A 16,904-nucleotide genomic window follows, 5' to 3' on the forward strand; every position below is an offset into this window, starting at 1 on the left:
AAATTATGACCAAAGGTAGTTTTATTTCAACTTCAATGCAAATTCTGTGCAATCCTGAGCCTTTTTTCAGTCTTGATTACAGCAACACGGTTAAACACAGTTTCATGGTAACCCAAAGCTTCCTGAGCAGGCTGTAACGTGAAGAAGGCTAAAACCGTTCCACTTTCGTGAGTGCTTCAGCGTAGTGTGGATCGGTGCTAATGGGGAATAATGGACTCAACATCGACACCACACTCAGGACCAACGGTTTTATCTTAAATATCCAGTTGAGAGATTAAGAGATTAAGTGAAGAACATTTGGAGGCATTTGCATATCAGATTTTTTACATATAAATCCTTATTGAAGGTGATACAAGCTGAGATATTTAATATGATAGACACAACCTATTATGCTGTACTAAGGCATTAGTTAGTTTGTGAAAATGAGCCATGTTCAGGACAGTTATTAGTTTTTTTGTTGGTCAATATTTCTCCAAGGCTCGTGCTTTTGGCGCGGTTCATTACTTTACTGTCAGGTCCATGCATGGATGGAAGGGACCGTCGTCTGGTCCGACACAGACAGGAACATGTCCGTTTATCACGTCGAGCTTTTCTGTGCATCCCTGACATGCTTGTGCAAATACATTCGGGCTTGGACTCAAACTACCACTTCAAACAAGCCTCACTTGTAGCTATGGCTCATTTCAAAAGGTGCTTTGATAACGGATGCAAGATCTCCTTGCTTGGGCTGTTTGGCTGCTCTCCTCATGCTGCTATGAAGGACAGTCCATTAATTCATGTCTGCTCCCAGAGCGCGGCCGCCCAGCTCCCCAGCGCTCGCTCAAAGAACATGAAACAAAGGCCATATTCTGTCACGAGAGAGTGCAGGGAGCGGCGAAATGGTGTGCGCGATGTGGGTGGATGAGGGTACATTAAACACAAAGTGTAGAGAACTCTTGTGGCTGTATCTGGTTGAATGGCTCATGTGTGCGCGTGTTATCTGAGTCCGCCTTTTTTTTTTTTTTTTTTTTCAGCGTGTGAGCATATGTGACATCCCCTGACTGGAGGGGGAAAACCCACCAGATATTATGCCCCACTGTTCTCGGTAAAAGTTGCACAAAGGCCCCGTTTCATGCTTGGCTCTTTAGAAGGGCGCACATCAAAAAAAAAAAAAAAAAAAAAAAAAAAAAAATGCGAGCGGCTGGGTAGCGGCTTGCATTGTGACGGATCCGCCCGGGGCTTTTTGTCCTTGGGTTGACTCATGGGAACGAGGTGCCGTTGTGACTTCAGTGTCATGTTTCTGGTTTCAGTAATATCAGTGTTAATTCCTGTATTATGCGCAGATAGCATACGTGTGAAGTCATCATGCGTCTGTTCGGTATCGGTTTTAACTTTCGCTGTGCGTCTCACACCTGACACTTCAGCTGAAGCTCCGATCGGCCTCTCTTCCCACTCGGCATATCCTCGTGCGCACTCCCCGGCCACTTTGAGGGCTTTTTGGCGCCACTTCAAAGCGTCGAGCCAGTCATGAGAACATTAAGAAGAAATGCATATTTGAATAACCGTGACATGTGAAGAGGTTTTTATGGATATCATTGCATCTGTAATTTCTGTCTTTTTCAAATTATGTTGTTTCAACTGTGTCATTTTACAGCACAAAACACAATGCTCAATTGAAAATCAATAGCTCCAGTCACATTCTGATGTGTTGATGATTCTAGAATGAGTCTCAGTCTGCCCATTTTATCCCACAAGTTTCCTTCCATCTGTGTTAACAGAGCAGCAGACTCGTACAGTGAGAGCTTCTGGTTTGGACCATTGGCTTTGTTCAGATATTTGCTCTTCTGTAATTTCACTCAACTTCAAACTTACAGTGAAAACATGGGACCTATTGAAGATCCTCCTCAACTTCAGATTACAAGTTGCATTAAATAATTTAAAGTGCGATTTTCTGCTCATTTTGGAGGCAACATTGTCAAAGAGGCATTGTTCACTGAAACTCATAATTTCAAGTAGAGGAAGGAGGAGTCCAGGGAGGATACACAGTTAAGGTCAAAATTAATGAATGTTTCTCTCTTCTCTCCTCTCTCATGTGTTTTTTTTATCTCTTCTTTTCTCATGTTGCTCTTTTATTCTCATTCTTTCTCTATCTCCTCCTTACACATCTCTCTAGTAATCTCCCTTTCCTCTCCCTTTCCTCTCTCTCTTCATTACACAGCTCTCTTCTCTCTCCCTCTCTCTCATACATCCCCCCCAGTATCTCATCTCATGTTCACACCACTTGGCCTTCCTCTTTCCGTGTACCACAAGGCTGCGTGCCTGACAGCGCTGACCCTTCACTCTGGCTGCGTGCCAATGGATAAATGGAGAAAATTACTCTAAAATGAGGCTGAAAGAGCATCCCTTCACAAAGCCAGCCATCTGCAGCCTCCTGTGCTTTGCATTGTTTGGCAGTATAGCTTCACTCTTTTTTTTTTTTTTTTTTTTTTTGTCACACTCTCGTGCTTTTTTTTTTTTCATGGTTGTTTTCTTGGGGGTTGAAATAAGCTCCAGAAGAAGTGCAGAAAGTGTTCGCATCGCATCAGTCCCTCCACCCCTGAAACTGACTGTAAGTTAGGTTTTTTTTTTCTCTCGCTCTCTCTCTTCAAGGACATGCAGAGCAGCATTGGTATTCATGCATGGTAATCAAATGTAAACGATTACCCAAAGGATTATAGCAACAGTACCTCTCGCTTCCAGCTTTTAGGCCCTGTTTTTAGAAACACCTTCTCCCGACCGCGTACGGCTGCAGTTTGAGCATCAAAGCTAAAGGGACTGTGATTTTTCAGTGCGAGCAGTGATTTATCAGACTGGCAGAAACTTCCACTCTCAAATCCAGAACATAGACCTGCAATTATCTACAAACTGGAGCACTGCTCATGTTCTGGGTTCCAACTGGACATTTCAGCAGGTTTTACCGTATCGAGCTTCTCCTGATTGATACAACAGACGAGGACAAGCTGATGATGCTATATTATTTACTGATTGGCCGCCGCTTCAGCGGGTCTGTCTTCGCTGCGTCTTCCTCTCTGATGAATCTGTCAATGCCCGACTCCGCTCCAGCAACAAATCAATGACACTGTGTCTGATCAAAGACTGGGACACGCGCCTAAAACAACATCAGGCTACATATAAAATATTTAGATGGTGCAGAGGAAGACAGTAGAGCGTGAACAGTGCAAAAAGCGGGTGCTGCAGGAAGCACTGCAGGGCGAAGAGAGAGAGGAAGAAGCAGGATGACTCCCACTCAGCAGCCTCCTCCTGATGATGTGTTTGAAGTTGGCCGATGTCTCTCTGTTTAAATAGCTCTCACTCGCTGTCAGTTTTACCCACCGTTCCCATTGAGCGTATTTACCTCCTCATGTTCTCCCCTCCATCTCTGCCACCAGTGTCAGACCTCCACTCCTCCTGTAAGTCTTCTTGGCCCAACTATATGACTTCACTGTTGATAGTTTTCATGTCTTCTTCTCTATTCACTTTTAGTCCTGTGCTATTTTTTTATTTTTTTTTTAATAGCAGACTCACATTTGAGTGTTTCATAAGATGATAAACTAGTAATTTATGTGGATGCACAAAGTCTGGTTTGCACATCAAAAAAGGAAGACTTTTAGATGGTCTTTACAAATAAGACGCTTATTAATAATGCAACAGAACCGAGCCAGCCTTAGTGTGTTGCATTCAGGCTCTGCTTTCATCAGTGATGAGAAACTGTTCACTGGAGCTTTTTCCTCTTATGCTTGGAAAACAAACAATAAATCATCCAAACACACTGAATTAACAATAAAGTGTAAAAAAGAATCGGCTCCAGCTTTTGACCCTCAGTATTTTTGATGAAATGTTGATGTGCCAGTTTCTTTGTAACAGCTGCTTAATCAGTCACTGCTAAACCATAAACAACTGCACATATGTAACGCATTAACCCCACAGCAGAGGACGAGCCTGTGGGACGTCTTCTGAGCCTGATAATGTTCTTGGAGAATGTGTAGCGTGGTACCAGCTCATCTTATCTGACACAGCTGTGAAGGCAGAGCTGCCGGCGGCTTTAAGGTGTCTGTTCTGCTGGTTTACCTGCTAAATAAAACATCAGCTGAGGCTGCGAGATTAGCTGCTTAAACACTTGTTGCGCTGCCGAAGTTAAAACAAGAGTAATTTAGCCAGCAGGTTGTAAACACTGTGTGTAAAGCTGATTTGATGAAATGATCAGGTCACTGGTTTAAGCATGTTTGTGTCAAAGGTCTGTCTGTGTAGAGTTTGCATGTTCTCCCTCTGTAGAAATAACTCGAATACCTGTGGTGTCTGCCTTCCAAACTACCTGAGCAAAACATTGTTTGTTTGTTTTCCCAGCTCAGAGGGGATTGTTCAGGCTTGGTAAAATGTCTGTTTTGTCCAAAGCAGAATACTTTTGTTACCACGGCTGAAGTTATACAATTGCCATTGACGGGGGGGGGAAAAAAAAAGCAACTTTCCATTTCAAAAGTAAAAGGGACGGGAAGTTCTTTGTTCTCACACCAATAAAAACAAACAACCATGGCTCTGAGACAATTTCCCTTTATCTGCCTTTGCTGGAAATACTATAACCTCCAGACGGCGACATCCCAAATGATATAACTATCAGCCATCGAAGCAGGTCACACCGATGACCCACGGAAATATTTTGCTGCCAATTTCTGTTTGTTGTTGCAACAGGTTACGGCAAGCCACCTTTAAAAAAAAAAAAAAAAAAAAAAAAGAATAAAGTAAAAAGTTTTCTTCTATACATGAAGTTATCACGAGCATTTCTGCATTTCTGTAGGGACAAGGCGATCTGCACCCACCCTTCGTTTGAAAATGCAGAGAAGTATCCATCAATCCTCCCGGAAATAGATTAATTGTGCAACTCATATTAATCCAGTTTTCATTGGAAAACTGCAGAATGGAAAATGCAGTCAATGGGCGTCTCTGTGAGAAGCGGTTTGAGCAGGGGGAGAGAGACGTACTGTAGCTGTTTTGGTCGACAGCCATTGTTGCTGTCTCTTTGGTTGAACCACCAAAACAGACGAAATATGCACATTCTGCAGCGAGGTAAACAGAGCTCTGTGTTTGTACGGCTTCATTATGCTCCTATCTGTTCAAAAAGGGCCGTTTTTACACATGGCTGACAGATTCTGATAGGATCTGTCGTGTTATTATCTCATTGTTGACGGTGTCGTATTACATGAGGACTTGATGGTTTTCGGGTTGTGTCGCTACAAGTTCCTGTGCAACACTATTGCAGTAGTCCAACAGACTGTGTCGTCTGTGTACAGTGATTCATGCGTTCTCGGGGTCAATTTAGCATTAAAGCCTCTCTTCTCTGACTGTTCAAGGTCATGCTGCCGCAAGACGGAGTGAAAATATGGCAGAGGATTTTCTCATGCCTCGTGCCACATGCTATCCGCAAATTTAGATCAAAGCTTTGGGGACATGTCATACATCATATGCCATAGTTGTTGGCTTTGTCAGGACGCTGTGCTCCTCTTGAAACGAGGGCTGCCTCAGCACCCTATTAGTGCAGCGGCGAGGCTAAAGATGGCACTGCCACGGAAGGCCTAATGCAGTTACGCTGCTGTGTAGGCGAATTCAGCGACGCTAACACATTTTGACTGATTGACTTTCAGCCAACTCTGCAAAAAGTTGGAGGTTCTTGGTTAAAAGGCGCGGCCTGTCCTCTGAGTGCACATGCCAGGGAGAGCCTTGGAGCCGGTAATTAAAAGTGCATCCCACTGAAGAAAAAAAGCCGACAGTCATTAAGAGGAAGGGTTCCACCTTATTGGGCATTCTGCGGCGGGACTGAGAACGGGACATAGATGGCACCTCATCACAGAGAGGGCCGGTAATGGGCCTCGAGTGCAGCTAGCTTAGCTGTGATTAAGCGAAGATCCACCCACCGCGTGTCCGAACCCACTCAATCCATGAGAACTAAATGCTCTGAATTCTGTTTCTGGGTGTAAATCCTGTCTGTAAATCGTCTTTTGTCCAAGAAAGAGAAATGAGACTGGAGATAGTGTTGTGAAACAGTCAGGGAAGGCAGAAACTGAACTGAAGCTTTGCTCTTTCAATTATTTAGCATATATCACCCTGCTTCCAAACTTTGTGCCATTTCCTCTGAGAGCAGCGCACAGTACAGAAACGCCGAAACACAAGCGCGGTTTATAGTGGTGCTTTAAAAAAAACACACACACACACACACACACAGAAAGAGAAAAAACCCGACCTGTTACTGCTGGCCTCCTGCTGGGAAAAGAGCTGACGGCTGACGTACAGTGTTTGTGTCCCGTTGAGAATGAGGTCATACGAGGAAACGTGGCAAGGACGTGTGAGAGTTTGACTGTCGACACAAAGCAGCTAATGTGTGTTGTGGAGCAGCTGATAATAAGCATGCACACACAATGTCTGTCTGTCTGTGTGTGTGTGTGTGTGTGTGTGTGTGTGTGTGTGTGTGTGTGTGTGTGTGTGTGTGTGTGTGTGTGTGTGTGTGTGTGTGTGTGTGTGTGTGTGTGCGTGCGTTAAGCTAATTCTGGAAGAGGCAGCCAACGCCCTGTGTTGTGAAAAAAAAAAAAAAGCTGCCCCACAGCTTGAAAAGTTTGCCTGCCTGCTAGGTGGGTTTGTAACTTTTTTGACAGAAAAAGGGAGAATTTTGCACAAAATACATCTAACCTATGAAATGAGGATAACACAGCTCACAGTGTTAGATTGATAGTTAGCTAAGGTCATTTAGTAGCATTTCAGTAACTTTAAGCAGTTTTAACCATTTCACTTATTTCAACTGTTTTTCTGGTTTGTGTCAAGAAATATCATCCAACTAACATTCAAACTAAATAATTTTATGACAGCTGCTTGAAGCCACTAACGGAAGGGCTAAGGAGAAATGTGTTGTCAACATCTGGCCTAAAACTTCCTCTCAAGCTGTTTTTTTAGTTTCGGGCTTTTGACACGGTGTAAACCCAAACAGATATGCAACGAACTGGTCATCTTATAAACAGTGTGACCACAGCTTTACGTCAAGTGTATGCTAAATTAAACAAAGAAAATAATCCATGCGTTTATCCTCTGCAGCATTGGCATTATCATTGGGTTTTGGTGTCTTCTGGTCCATCAGTGCTTTGGCAGGTAATTTACTCTCTTATTTGAAAAATGCACAGTGCTCCACGGTAGCGCTTGCAGTAGCCTTTGCACAGACAGGATAATGGAATGTAGTGATCCAGTCATCACTCTTGTCCTCTCTGTTTTGTTTGAGCCAAAGTGTGTCAGCGGTGTTCAAAACTCATTAGCCTGTGTACGTTGCGCCGCTGACATTTATCTGTGTGTTGCGCTCCCCTTTTGGCATATTAATAGTTGATTTGTGATGACCTAGAAAAGAAAGCCATTTTAATTTCATCAAGATAGAAAGGGCATCGGTGAAATGTTTAATGGTACGTGTCAAAATGGAGTGGGCATGAGACCAAAAAGTGCTCACCTGCAGCGGTAGAGCAGTCGGGGGGAAGGAAGGGATGGCGTCAGTCAGACTGTATCTGTGCACGTTTCTCTGGAGCGCCAGAGGATTGTGGCATTGCCGAGCGACTTCCAGTGTTCATTAACATTTATCTGTAGATCTGAGTGCAGGAATTAGAGCTCAGCTGTCTTTCCCAGAATAATCCACATGGCAGCGTACCAGCGACATGTCGTGAAAGATGTGGTGTGTAAAGCAGGTTAGGCTAGGTTTTCAGATTTACTGGATATACTGTGTTTTTATTGGAAAGACCTCATCTCACTGCGATGTGACAAATTGCGACTATAGGACAGAAAATGCAAGAAAAAACGCAAATTGAAACCATTTTCACTTGAAATCTTGCTTGACATTTAGATGATACTCAAGATTCACAGAAAAATCTCCATATAGATAAAGACGGCACTTTTCGATTGTTTTACAAGAGCGATGATGCTGTGAAACAGCCGTGCTCTGTTTATGTGGGACAATTCATCACCATATGGATACAGAGTCTCTCCTGAATCCAGCAGCTGTCGTCACACTAGCAGCCAAACCTGTATGAAGACTGAACTGAGCTCAAGGCGAGTTTCTCAAAACAAACTTAGAAGGCTTCAGTATCAGCCTGAGATATTCCCGAGTAGAAAATTGTAGACATATTTGCAAGGCCCTGTGACTCACGCAAGGTAGTTGCAAAGCTCCATGAAATTTTTTTTTTAGATATTTCCTGAACTAATTTGCAAACATGAGCGAGGCAGTGGTGCAATCTTCACTTGACCTTGCGGTGAGGCAGAGGAGGCACCGATTGTCTCGCCTTCGGCTCATTGAGGCGTCATGTCAAGTCTGAAAGACCAAATCTGTTTTTGTGAGGAAAAAAAACATCATGCACTTATTCTTTCGAGTGTTCACCAGCAGTACATTGACATTGGTAAAGATACAGACACACACTCAGGCCAGGGTGTGTGGGGTTGTGCAGCCTGAAGCCTCGTACCTCACTGTAAATGTTTCTCAGTCATGGTTATAAACCCATAAACGATGATGATGATGATGCCCAGCAGGGTTTTTGTTTGTTTTTAGAATCGCCTGGATACAATTTCTTTCTGTTTAAATGGACACATTTGAAATCGACTTCACCAGCAAACCTAATATAACTTGAAATTGATCACATGAAATGTTAAAACAAGCCTCTTCCCCAAAATATTCTGGCAGAAATGGCGCGTCACGTTGCTGCTCCACATATTCATTACACAGGGTTTGCTTTATTTTCTCACAACTTTCTCCCTTGTGAGAAAACCCACACATTTCCTGTCACCTTTCTGGAGTCGCGCCTTTTGAAGCCGTGCCTCCATCAGATGACAGTTGAACTTGAAGAAATTCTGGTATCACCTGTGGGGAAATTACTGAAATGGCAAGACGGAGAAAAAGGCAGATTATTCTTAATGACTCTCTCACTGCACAGTGTGTCTTTTTCTTTTTCCTTTTTTTTTTTTTTTTCTCTGTTTTCCGCATGGAAGATTTAAACCATTTGAGTTATTTTTTTTTTGTCTGAGACGATTGTCATTATTCCAGTTGGCCACTTTTGTTAGTGACGGTTTACTGAGCAGTGACATGGATTAAACCAGTTCTGAAGAGGCACTCCCGTCACTGAAGTACAGTCAGCTGTCCATTTGTGTTCCAGGGCATATTTAGAATCTGCTAGAGATCCTAAATATGCGGAATACATGAGATATTTTGAGTGCAGAGTTGTTTTTGTTTTCTGGATGTCCTCCTGATTTTCCTCTTTTTTTTTTTTTCACTCCCACAGGGAGAGGCAGGTAGCCTGGTGTCATAACTCGTGGAAAATCCATCTGAGAGAGGAAGAGAAAAGCAAGAGGGGGAAAAAAAAAAGGTAAAAGTGGATGGGAGAGGAAGCTCTGCTGTTTGCAGGTTGATGAGAAACCAGTTTCTGAGCAGTGTGACGTCTCCCTCGTGTTTTCACTGCCACGCCCGCTTCGATTCAGAAGAGCCACATGTTCCACCCTCACTCAATGCAATCAGAGATTTATGCTGTTAAAAACCTTAAAGAATGAAGAAATCATTCACCTTTCGCATGTTTTTGGTCCTGTGACATTAATTGTATGGTTTATGGACTTTGAGCCTCTGGTGTTCGGAGCAGAGGTCAGCTGAGGTCGTTTGACCCTCTGATGAAGCCCCGCCCCCCTCCCGGCACAGCCAGCTGATAACGGTCCCCAGAAGTAGGCAGGGAAATTCTATATCACATCTGGCTTGGGAATGCCTCATTATGCCGCAGAGGGAGATGGAAGACTATGCAGAATAAAGAAACAGCTGGACTAAATTGCTTCGCTTGCCGCCATTAGCAGGCAGCTCCGAATAAGCAAAAATGTGTGTATGGATGGATGGATGTCACTGCTCAGTAATGCATTGTCTGTGATGATCTAAATTATCATATAGATTGTGTGCAGGAGAAAAAGGTTTTCCATAGATAATTTTAACCTGTCACAATCACGCCCTTTGGTTTGCAGAAAAAAAAAAAAAAAAAAGCAGAGGTTGCTGTGAAGGGCATTTCTATGCATGTATGTTGTTGATTTATTTTCAGCTTAGTGTTTGCCACTCACTTACGCCCTTCTTTGCTTGCAGTGTTTTTTTCTCACTGCATTATTTTTTTTAACTTTTTACCCATGATGCCGTTAATCCCTAAGCTGTACTCTTAACCCCTAGCTGGTTGGTATTCGTTCCTGTAGCGCCAGTTACAACCGTCTGAAAGCGCTTTACATTCAAATAAAACACTGGAAAAAAACGCCCAGCAATGCCGCATGAGTAAGAAAAAAAAAAAAATCTCCTTCCTCCAGAAATAAATATCCAGCAGGTCCAGCCTCAAGAGAGCAGCAAACAAACAGGCTGGCATCAGAAAGCAAGACGTGATGGAAACACATCACAAGCGTTCCAGCTCCTCAGTCAGAGATCCTGCAGGAAGGTAGAGAGACGAGAGGAAACACACTACATGAGTCCGACACACAGCAGTGACATGCGAGAAAACTGAGCTTGCAGAAAAAAAAAAAAAAAAAAAACCATCCAGACGCAGTGAGAACAACCAGCAGGTTTAACACTGGAGAATGACGTGCTGACACTGCTCCCCACTGCACAACCGCGCTTCAATCTGTTGCATTTTATTCATCTGTTGCGGCTGACTAAGGTGTTGCAAGGATTTTCTTACGCCAAGAAAGGTGCAAATTATCACCTCTGTACAGACCTTGAAGCTCCAGTTTGGCGTTTGGTTGAAAAGCATTCCCGCGAACAAAGTCTCATGGCGAAACATCACCTTCTCTCCGATTGAAAAGAGAGCATGAAAAATTCATCACTAAACATGAAATGTGTTTAGAAATTCAAGTTGCAGAGGCAGAGTCTGTTTATAAGAGAATCAAAAGTTTCGCCTCTTACCAGAGAGTCTTTGAATGAGAGTAACTCGCTGCTTTATTTTGACAGATGACAGCTGCTCCTCTGGGTTCTTATTAAAGACTAAACAGTTTTGACTGCTTTTCAGTTTAGTTGCCTAAAACATGTATTTGATCAATAAAGTTCTCTACACCTCTTGACTTCATGCGCGAAATGCATTGTACTAAATGTGTCGGCGTAACACAAAAAAAACAAGTTATTTTTGTAATCCGCATCAATTGTGAAAAGAAAACATTTTGTATCGCGAATGATTGTGAGTTTATAGCCGCTAAGTGACGTGACAGCTCGGATGGGCGATTCTGGGCTGTCATCACCGAGCTGCGGCAGATGGTTGATACGCGCCTGTATCAACGCTAATCTCACACTTCAGAATTAGACGTTGATGTTAACTGACATCAACCGCACACTCGCTGCGAGTGAGTGCGTCTAATTAGCCGTTGAGTCGGAGTGATGCTCGACTCCGAGAACGCGCGTTTCAAACGCACAGTTTACGGCGGCGGCGCCGTGTGACGGTCTGGACCGAGCTGAGAAAAAGCCTCCACCGCCAGCATCAGTCTGCACAGAACTGGATTAAAATAGAAGGCCTCGGAATGCATTCCAGTAAAATAATTTGACTCTGTGTGTATTTCTTGCGTTCGTGGAGGCGATTGCTTGTCTGGCATTCAGAGAGGAAGAGCTTGTAGCAGCACTTTGTGGGTTATTGACAGGCCCCGTCGTCTTTAATGTCTCCTATTAGGTGAACAATAACGCCAATCATGGCACGCCGATGCACATCAAGAGGAAGAGATGGTGGACGACAGACAAAAAGAGAGATTGGCAGCGAGCAGCTACTTTATCCATAATTAATGTCGGTTTTGTTAGCGCACCTCCTGTTAATTTGTTATGCTAAATAATGAGTCGTATTGAAAATTAATGAATGCTTTCAGAGTGATTTGTTACCGCAATTCATTATTTAGGCGGCATCAAACGATCCTGACATTTAAGTGGATAAAAATGTGAAAATACGAGCGTGTGGTGTGGATTCTCATTATTTTAGCGCCGCGAAGACAATATGTGCAACATGTACTGATGAATACTGACAAATCGGTGTTTATCACAGCTTACAGTTTTTACTCAGTGTGGCGTATTGTTCCCCAGGCTGCACGGCGGTCTGCTGCTGAGCAGTCTGTGCACGATTTGCATGTTCTCTCTGTGCATTTGTTGATTTTTTTTTCTTTTTCTGGGTACATTATTAGATAAGTTTTGTGAGAACCACGAGCATGGCCATCTTTAAACAAACATTTGTAAAGAATACTTCATGGTTTTCTGTATCTAATTCATAAGCCTTTGAAATCTGAAGGGTTTTTTTCGGTGCATCTGCATCACGCTGAGACTCTCCCTCCGTCAGCTGTTAGTGACTCACTGGAATTTCTCCTCAACCAGCTGGAAACAAAAATAATAATGAAAACCAAATGATAGATCATGTGCTCAATTTTCCTCAGATTATTTCACACTGACACACAAAGCGTGAGCTCCTGGCTGGCTCTGAAGTAAACAATAGCCTGATTATCCACGGCGGCGGCGCTGCTTCCTGTCGCGTCCTCTCAGCCGCCCGCTGCCTCGGTATTTATCTGCAGCCTCTCGGAGGCCACATCTCACTTGAATGGTTGTTGTTTACTAATGTAACATCAGAAACATCCTCTGGAGAGCGATCCACCGGAAACTGTGACCAAATCATTCTGTGGCTGTTGAGACATTTCAAAACAAACCAGCCTGGATCAGTGTTTTATTTATTTTTTTAATTTAAATTGTGTGTTATTTCTATTAGTATTTCTATCTCAGGTTTAATCTGTGACACGATCCGCAGAAATCAGTCAGACATCAACCTTTGGTAGATTTTTTTTTCTTCATATTCCTCTGTACACAGTAATGACAGTATATATTAGGGGTGGGAAAAATCGAGTCACAGCAGTATCGGGATTTTTTTGTTTGGCGATTTTGAAAAGTATTGTTTTGTTCAAAAATTGATTTTTTTTTTTCCACTCCAAAAACTTTCAAAACTTCATCCTAGTTTTGTGTTTAGATTCGATTAGATATTTTCGGTTCATCCTGGTAGAAAGACTTTATATGTGGAAATACTTCTCTTACCAAAACGAAGTTTACTCCAAGTTCATGTCATGCTTTTATCTAAACTTTCTTCTACAACCTTAGTACTATTAGTGTAGTTCTAGTTTTACTAGTTATGTACATCTAATCCACTTTATAGTTTATGCAAGTAACTTCAAGTCACCTTTTCGATATATTAGTTCAACTGTAAAAACTTAAGACTTAAACTTAAACTGTTTATGGCAGAGCTTTTTGTATTATATTTACCGGTACATTGGTTTTTAAGAAATGACTGATTGCATGTTTTTAACACACATGTCTAAAACACACCTCTCTGCTGTTGAGCTCTCAGTTCAGTGGATCAAATGTAGTTGTGTCCATGGCCAAAACCCGTTTTTCTGCCACCGACCTCCACGTTGCAGCGAGTTGCATTTTCCCAGGGCCGGACTGACAGTGACGATGAAAAATGACAGTGATCGGCAAGTGTTTGAAATTTCAATTTCTGTCTCAATGTTGAGTGAACTACTGAGCGAGTGGCCGTTCAATGAAAAGTAGCAGGAGAGGGAACAGACGTGTGATTTCAGACGCTTATTAAACCCACCATTGGAACGAATGGAAGGAACAGAGTGTGTGTCTCTGTGCGACGGCTACTTTCCTGCAATTTATTTACCTGAAACAAGAGCAAAACAGGAAATGTAACGGCTGCTTTTATTTATGAAGGACAGCTTTTATGATAGCAGGCAACGCGCCGTGACACAGTGCATTATTTCATATGGCTCGATTGTGTCTGTAAAATTGTGGCTGTTCGAGGGATTATTTATGGAATCCTCACCAGTACCGTGTGTGTGTGTGTGTGTGTGTCGCTAGTCATCGCTTCCATCTGCAGCCTACTGTGAAATTATTGTCTGTTTTTACTCTGACATGGGGTTTCATTCTAATCTGACTTGTTTTCTCATTACCTTCCTGAAGTCCCCCCCCTCTATTTTTTTTTTCCGCTCATTGTCATCAGGTATTTACATCACTTCATCCTTTTCTCTGTTTTGTCACAATCCCTATTCGTCGTTCTGAGCCACCCTTGGACTCCTGCTCGCTCGCTCTCTCTCTTCTAATTACGAACGGGGCGTCCTCCAGCCCACAGGTACCCGGCCCCACCACCACCCTCCTCCTCCTCCTCCTCCTCCTCTTCCTCCTCTCTCTCCCACTTCATGCTCTATTTTTAACTCCACTCTCCAAGATCTTTCCCTGTGATTCTCTCTCTCTCTCTCTCCATCTTTAACTCCTCTCTCTGTCGGCATTATAACCAGCTGGTAGTAGCATGAAGACCGATACCTGTTTATTATTTCATGCCCACACTTGACTTACTTTTTTGTCAGAGAAGCACTGCCTGTTTCCATTTGGCCTCTGAGCAGTGAGCGGTGTTACTCCCAACTTTCTAAATATTAGATATTCTTTTTATATCCTTTTTTTTTTTCAAGTACGTAAAAGAGAGGGGAGGTGAGGAAAGAATATGCGATTACCCCACATTTAAACATCAGATCCAATCCATTACGAATCCAAATACCGATTGAAGTCAGTTTTTCTTTTTTCTTTTTTTTTTTTTTAAAGATATCTTTATTCATGCTTTGTTAAGCCACCTTGCCCCACAGTCCAGCAGCCTGGCAGCCTGCACACTCCTCCTCACTAAGTGGTAGCATTATGCACTTTTTTTTTTACACTGTAAACCTGAAGTCCGAGGCCTTGTCAGCTCTTTTCCCTTCAGCCTCCAGCGTCCCTCCCCTGGATCTCTTCTACCTGGAGCTGCAGCCTGCAACCACCGCTGGAGAATGAGGACTCTGCCCTCCAAACTCCTGCTTGCGAGGAAGCATTGTGGCTTCATTATATACAGCCTGAGTGGGCGTGCGCTTCGCTCCTGCAGGTCTCAGCGTTGGTGAGGAAAAGCATTAAATGAACTCCACTACAATTGTAGTCCCTCTAGCAAGTTTTTTATTCCCTTAATGGCCCCTTTGGTCATAACATGGTTTTTTTTTCTTCACCATTTATTTGAAGGAAAAAATAATTACATCTTGCAAATGTTTCTCTAGTTTTTTTTTTTAAGATCTCTTCCCTTTTTCCTCAAATAAAATATCTTGTTATGGTTTTGCAGTTTAATGTTGCAGCACTGTACGTTTCATAAAGGCGCAGAGGATGTTGTTTGTATCGAATCCATCGTGCTGGCTGAATCACAAAACATTAGTGAAGCAGTGTATGTTTGCTGCTTTTCCTGATGGAATTACTAAAAACCAAAATGATATGTCTTCATTTTCTTTGAAGTGAGGGTTCAGTTTGAATGAATAAACTCTTTTAATGTGCCACATTTACATTAAATATGAACTCGGTCAAGGTTGACTTTGATACATGAAGGGAAGCGAAGCGGAACGGGAAAAAAAAAAAAAGCATTAAAGTCGGACAGACCGATTCTCATTTCGAGCCACTGAAACAAGAATTTTGTTCATCGGCAAGCATTGATCGCTTCTAATGACCGGCCTCTCACGAAGAGATCACAGATCACTTTAAATTCCTGCCAACTTAAAAGACAAATTTCCGTTTTCTCCTAAGTAATCCGGACAATCGAGAGGGGCTGGATGTGTCTGGAGTAAACAACAGTTTGTCAGCCTTAACCACACGTTCTGACTCGGTAATGATCCTTGTCTCTTCTCCCAGACGAAGCATTAAGGACTCAGGACAGACTTGCCTTGCAGCGTTTCTGCCTGATTTCCCCATGCAGAACCAGGTAGACAACTGGGAGAGAATCCATTTGTCAAAGCCGCGGTCCTTCACGGCTATAGACAGCCGCTGTCGATGGGAGGCTTTTGAGTTATTATGTGCCTCACCGAAAGAAACACGCAGCCTGTTTTTAGCAAAAAGGTTTTCTGAAGGGTTTTGCACACACTGACACTTGAAAACACACATTAACTTCTCCTTTTAACTTGCCCGCCCCCCGGCGCGGCCGCGCTCGCTTCGAGCACCCGGTGTTGGCCCATCAAGACGGCGCTAAGAACGAGGGGAGGAATCCAACCGGTGGGGTGAAATTTCAAAGTGTAAATATTACCGACTTGAAATTCCGACACAGGAGCAGCAGGAAATGCAGCATTGAAAGCAAGGGGCTGTTTTCATCAATGAGCATCTGCATAAAAAGAGAAAAAAAAAGGTTTGGATTGAACTTTTTAACAAGAAATTTCAGGTTGTTACATTATTTTGCAAAAAAAAAAAAAAAGAAAAAAAGCTTCTAATAGTTTATTTGGAAGTATATTCCACACAGACATTTTCAAAATATTCTCATATATCTTCGAGTTTGACACCCCTGATGTTGACGTTGTTTCTTCCCATGATTAGAGTTGTAAATGCAAAGGTGACTTCAATGGACTGGCACTGTTTTAATGCTTTCGGATACTTTGCTATCATATTTACAGCCCTTCCCTGTTTCAAACGCCACATATTTGTCTGAGTTTTTGACACGGATAATTCAACACCTGACCCCAGGCGGCGTGTGTCGAGCTTGTTGTGTCTCTTGTTGTTTTTCTCGTCAAACCAGCAGGTGAAACGCTCCCTCTCTGAAGCACATTCCTGCAGTTTTAGCCATTAAGACTTCAGCCTTGGACAGTAATGAAATGAGATTTAAGTAATTGCATCACAAGGATCTTTGTAAATTGCCAGTCTTCTGTGTGTCACAAGAGTAACTCACTCTTGCTCCTCGATTGTCAGCTTCTCACTCCTCTTCCTCTTTTTTTCCCCCCCGGCCTGCCAATTGCATCAAAAGATTATTAATACCAAAGAGGGAAGGTTTTCTTTGGCTTTTTTCCTTTCTCCCTTCTCTTTGCATCTCATT

General features: G+C 42.8%; 1 protein-coding gene across 2 annotated transcripts in view; it reads left to right on the plus strand.

Annotated features, from left to right (window-relative positions):
- The window catches only part of mid2 (midline 2), a 131,792-nt gene that overhangs the window by 17,084 nt on the left and 97,804 nt on the right, over positions 1–16,904 (plus strand). Inside the window, exon 2 of one of the 2 annotated variants that reach the window (XM_030116392.1) lies at positions 9,306–9,389. The exons of the other annotated variant lie outside the window; for it this stretch is intronic. The gene's annotated coding sequence lies outside the window, so the exon portion shown is untranslated. The remainder of the gene's footprint in view (positions 1–9,305; positions 9,390–16,904) is intronic. 2 annotated transcript variants of the gene reach the window in all.

The sequence above is a fragment of the Salarias fasciatus genome, chromosome 2, assembly GCF_902148845.1.
Source record: "Salarias fasciatus chromosome 2, fSalaFa1.1, whole genome shotgun sequence".
Taxonomy (NCBI): Eukaryota; Metazoa; Chordata; class Actinopteri; order Blenniiformes; family Blenniidae; genus Salarias; species Salarias fasciatus.